The following is a 6,000-nucleotide window of genomic DNA, read 5'->3' as shown; positions in this document are numbered from 1 at the left end:
TGTCCATTCTGCAACTTCTAATATGTATTTTTTGGGCCGGAAATTGGGTCAAAACAGTCCAGAAATCGTAACCAGTGTCATTTGTATTTTTGCAGATCGCGCATGTGACGCATCTGCGTCATCCACGCGTTCGCGTCATTTGTGCAGATTCCAGTCCACGCGTTCGTGTCAGGCACGCGATCGCGTCATTGCAATTTCTCCATTCCGCGCGGTCGCGTGAGCCATGCGTCCCCGTCGGTCTTCAATGGTCATCTCTTTGGTTTCTTCTTTTTCTCTGCAGAAACTTCATCAAATCCCTCTGAATGCTACCTAAAATAAATAAAATTGCACAAAACTCAAAATAGCATCCATAGTGGCTAAAATATAATTAATTCTTAATTAAACTCAACAAATTAGATGCAAATTCACTACGAAAAGATAGACAAGATGCTCACGCATCACAACACCAAACTTAAACTGTTGCTTCTCCTCAAGCAACCAAGACTAATATAAGCTTATGATGTGAATTTGCATGAGTATGAGAGTTCGATTAAGCTCATGTCTCTTTTTATAGTGGGGTTTATAACTGTAATCCTGAATAGATTTGGCATCTCACTCTCCTTTGAATCAAGAATGTTATTGTCATTCAGAGTTAGAATCCGGATGATATTATGAATTCTCTGATCTTTACATTTCAGTTTAATCCTTGAACACAGCAACATTTACTTTAATTTATTTTTCTTTGGTGCTTTGCACCTTGAGCCTAGCCGTGACTTTAAATGTTTTGTCTCAAGAGTTACTTGACACAGAAACACCACAAGCACTTAACTGGGGAACTCTCTTTGAGTTCTGATTTTTCTTTTAATTACTCCCAGATAGTGGTGCTCAAAGCCTTTGGCATACTCTATTAAATGTAATTGATCTCGACTCTAAGTGCTCTGTCTCAAGGATTACTTGACACAATCACACCACAAGCATATGACTAGGGAAACAACTCTTTGAGCTTTTAATCATGTCTGACCTCCCTAGTCATTGATGCTCAGAGCCTTGGACCTTGTTTTTATTTTATTTTTATTTTTTTCGCTGTTTCTTTTGCTTCAAGGATTAAATTTTTATTTATTTCAGAGAAGGCATAATAATTCTCTATATTTCTGTTCCTTATACATCAACATCCCTTGATTCAAATTCAAATATACTCTGTTCATATCATGCATTCAAAAATCATAGAAAATACCACCACATTTAAGTAAATAAGACTATTCTTAAAATTAAACTCAATTTCTCATGCAATACATCACTTCTTTTTCTTTTCTTTTTAGATTCAAGTTCAGTGAGTGGTACATGAAACATCTTTTCAGCATTAAAGAAATTTAAAAAAAACTAGTCCTAGAATTCTAACTAATAAAAGATCATGCAACAAACAAAGTAAGGAGGAATAAAAATGAAAGGAACTCAACCACTTTAGTTATCCTAGCGGTCGCTTTATTCTTCAGGTTGTGCTCCTCCGTGAAGATGATTCGCCTCCCTTTTGGTGCCATAGGAATAAACAGAAAAGCTCTAAGCGAAGCGTCAACACCAAACTTAAAGGTTTTCTTGTCCTCAAGCAAATAAGAACTGAAAATAGAAAGAGATAAATATTATGAGGAAAGAAAAATAAAAGGATAAAACAATAAGAGAGAATTAGGATTGGGAGCGAGAGAGAGAGAAAGAAAACTGCGCGGTGAACTAGTGTGGCGTAAGCGATGCGAACGCGTGGGGCACGCGTTCCCGTGATTGCGTTTTAGTTAGTTCACGCGGTCGCGTCGATCACGCGGTCGCGTGACCCATGTTATGCTTCGGGCGCGAGTGCAGCCTCGCGCCTGCACAACTTTCTGTTCGAATTTAAATATTTGCCAAATTTGGGGTGACGCGATCGCGTAGGGCATGCAATCGCGTGAGTGGCTTCAGAAGGGAATGACGCGGACGCGTCGACGACGCGGTCGCGTGATAAGGATTATGCGTCTAGCACCAAGCCAGCACCACTCTAGCACAATATTTGGTTGTGCACCCTTTTTACGTCGAAAATCAGGGCACGCGGCCGCGTGGGTCACGCAGTCGCGTGGGAGGCTAATATTCCCACATGACACGGACGCGTCGGTGATGCGGTCGCGTGGGGCGATTTGTGCCACTGGCACGCCTCCAGCCACGCTCCAGCGTGACTCTCTGTTCGTTTTTATTTTCTCCCCTCTCCTTGCGACACGGACGCGTCGCTGATGCGGTCGCGTCGCGTGGCTTCTTTTTTTTTGAAATATTTTTTTTATATAGCTTGAGGTGTTCGGTTCCTGGGAGAACATAGCTGCATGATCAGAAAATTAGTAAGAACTCAACAAAAATAAAATAACTAAGAAAAACTACTACGAAAAAATAGTGAAGGATACGAAATTATCGGGTTGCCTCCCGACAAGCGCTTCTTTATCGTCATTAGCTTGACGGTCAGCTCCCCTAAGGAGGAGGATCATAGGGGCTCAGCTCTTCACCCCTTACTTTGAACTTCTTTCCTGTGTCTCCATAACGTAGCTTAATATGCTCCAGAGAGAGGATTCTGATTACTGTATAAACCCATGCTGGATTGCTGGTCAATACTACCTTCATTCCTGGGGAGACACCTTCAGTGGGGATCTTTTTGTTTCTCCATCCTCTGGGTACTTTCTTCTTTTTGGGAACCTCTTCCTTGGTAGATGATGCATTCCCAACACCAAACTTAGGTTTGATGTCAGGAGGAATTTTATTGACTGTTACCAAGGGAGGTTTGAGTTGCAGATTCTGCTGTGTATAATCAGGCGGTTTTTGAAGGTTTGGATCAAGAAGCTCAGCCTGCATGCACCTCTCTTCTTCACCTGTTGGATGTATATCTTTGAAGACATGAAAGACCAGTTGCTCATTATGCACTCTAAGCACTAATTCACCCACTTCTACATCAATCAGAGCTCTTCCAGTGGCTAGGAATGGTCTTCCTAGAATTATAGAGGCATTCTCATCCTCCCCTGTGTCCAGAATCACAAAGTCTGCTGGGAGGAAGAACTTACCCACTTTGACCAAGATATTCTCCACTAATCCGTATGCATGCTTCATAGATTTATCTGCCATCTGCAATGCTATCTTTGTGGGTTGTGCATCTTGGATTTGCAGCTTTTTCATCACAGATAAGGGCATTAGATTTATGCTTCCCCCCAGATCACATAGGGCTTTCTCAAAGGTTGTGCTCCTAATGGTGCATGGAATTTGAAAGCTCCCTGGATCTGGCATCTTCTTTAGCAAGTTATTCTGAATTATAGCACTACATTCCTTAGTCAGGACTATTGTCACATCTCCCTTTAAACGCTTTTTCTTTGACAACAGCTCCTTCATGAATTTGGCATAGATAGGCATTTGCTCCAAAACCTCAGCAAAAGGAATATTGATTTGTAACTTTCTGAAGATTTCCAAGAACTTTGAGAACTTCTTGTCTTTGGTCTCCTTTTGTAGTCTCTGAGGATATGGCATCTTAGGCTTGTACTCAGGAGCCTTTGGCAGTGTAGGATAAGTGTCAAGAGAGTCTGGGAATGGGTTGTCTACACGCTTTGGAGGGACGTGCTCTACTTCTTCCTTCTTCTCCTCTGGAGCATCCTTTTCAACTAGCTCTTCATTGACCTTGGTCTCAGAACCAGCTACTTTACCACTTCTCAATTGAATAACCTTGCAATCTTCTCCTGGGTTCACCATTGTGTCACCTTGAAATGCACTTGCAGACCTCTCAAGTATTTGCTTGCTCAGTTGGTCTACTAGCACCTCTAAATTTCTAATGGAGGCTCTGGTTTCCTGCATAACTTGTGCTTCTGCACTTGCCACTTGTCCACTTATCACAGTGATAGCTTTGCATTCCTCTCTTGGATTTGGAATTGTGTTATTAGGAAGGTTATTAGTGGTCCTCTGATCAATTTCATTAACTCTGGTGGCTATTTGACCCATTTGAATCTCCAAGTTCTTGATGGATGCTCTGGATTCTTGTCTAAAACCTGTCAATATTGCTTCCAAATCATTGTTCTGTTGGAAACCGCCCTGAAAATTATTGTTGAAGTTCTGAGGTCTCTGAGGTTGATCCCTCCATCCAAAATTTGGGTGATTCCTCCATCCCTGGTTGTATATCTTAGAATATGGGTCATTGTTGGGATTCCTAGGACAACTCCCCATGTAATTCACCTGTTCAAAAGAAGGTTGAGCATAATCATAATTATCATTTTGCACAAAATTACCTGCCATGTCATAAGAGACTTCCTGTGGTGGATTTTGGGTGTTGATAGCTGAGACTTGCATGCCACCCATCTGTTGAGTAAGTAGATTTATTTGCTGAGACATCAGCTTGTTCTGAGCAAGAAGAGCATTAATAGCATCTACTTCCAACACGCCTCTCTTCTGAGGGGTTTCAGAATTCACAGGATTCCTGTTAGAGGAGTATAAATATTGGTTGCTTGCAACCAATTCAATCAGCTCAATAGTCTCCTCCGGTGTCTTCTTCTTGTGCAATGAACCTCCTGCAGAATTGTCTAAGCACATTTTGGACATTTCACCCAAGCCTTCATAAAATATGTCTATTTGTGTCCATTTGGAGAACATGTCTGGAGGGCATTGCCTAGTCAGTAGCTTGTATCTCTCCCAAGCTTCATACAGAGTCTCACCATCCTTTTGTCTGAAGGTCTGAACCTCCATCCTAAGCTTGGTCAGCTTCTTTGGTGGGAAAAATTTTATGAGAAACTCAGTAACCACCTTGTTCCAAGTATCCAAATTGTCCTTGGGTTGGGAATCCAGCCATAGCTTTGCTCCATCCCTCAGAGCAAACGGGAGGAGCATGAGTTTGTATACATCTGGGTTTACTCCATTTGTTTTCACAGTGTCACAAATTTGCAGAAAACTAGAAATAAACTGATTTAGGTCTTTGTGGGGAAGACCATGATACTGGCAATTTTATTGCACCAGGGTGACCAGTTGAGGCTTCAACTCATAGTTGTTCGCAGCAATAGGAGGTACCACAATGCTTTTTCCATAAAGATCTGCAGTAGGGGTAGAATAAGAGCCAAGAACTCTCTTTTGTTGATCATCTCCATTCGGATTTGCCACATTGACATTAGCATTATTATTAGGATCCATAGTGGGTTCTGTAGCCTTGTAAAGCCTTGCTTGTTGTAAACGCCGCCTGAAAGTCCTTTCAAGTTCAGGATTAAAGTCTAAGAGATGTTCTTTGTCTCTGTTCCTGCGCATAAACAACCAGAAAACAAGAAAGAATAGGAATCTCTACGTTAGAGTGCAGAGAATTTCCAGTGATGTAACCTGTGTAAAGAGATAAAAATATTGAATAAAATAAAAAAAGAAGAATAATAAATAGCCAACACCAAACTTAATTTCAGAAATTAAAAGATATTGGTGCTAAATTTTTTTTTGAAATATATAGATATATATATTTTTTTTAAATTATATAAATAAAATAAAGGAAAGAAAAAAGGTACGGCGTAAAAAAAGGGGGGTAAACGAAAAGAAAAAAAAAAAGAAAATAACGTAAAAGAGAAAAGAAAGAAAAAAGATAACGTAAAGGAAAAAAAAGAAAATACCGTCAAAAATTTTTTTTTGTTTTTTTTTTAAAATAAATTTTTATAAATTTAAAATTAAAATGCCTAATCTAAGCAATCAAACAATTGGTAGTTGTTAACCACTATCAATCCCCGGCAACGGCGCCAACAACTTGGTGCGGAATTTATAACCCACACTTACTAACCGGCAAGTGCACCGGGTCGTACCAAGTAATACCTTACGTGAGTAAGGGTCGATCCCACGAGGATTGATGGATCAAGCAACAATGATTGATTGATTGGCTTAGTCAGGCAAGCAGAAATTGGTTTTGAGATGTTCAAATGGTTTAAGTGTAAATTCAGAATATCAAAGACAGGCAGATTAATAAGTTCGGAATAAAATATTAGAGAAAACAGTTAAGGTTTCAGAGTTATCTATTTT

The sequence above is a fragment of the Arachis hypogaea genome, chromosome 10, assembly GCF_003086295.3.
Source record: "Arachis hypogaea cultivar Tifrunner chromosome 10, arahy.Tifrunner.gnm2.J5K5, whole genome shotgun sequence".
NCBI classification, from domain to species: domain Eukaryota; kingdom Viridiplantae; phylum Streptophyta; class Magnoliopsida; order Fabales; family Fabaceae; genus Arachis; species Arachis hypogaea.
Note: the sequence above shows the minus strand (reverse complement) of the source record.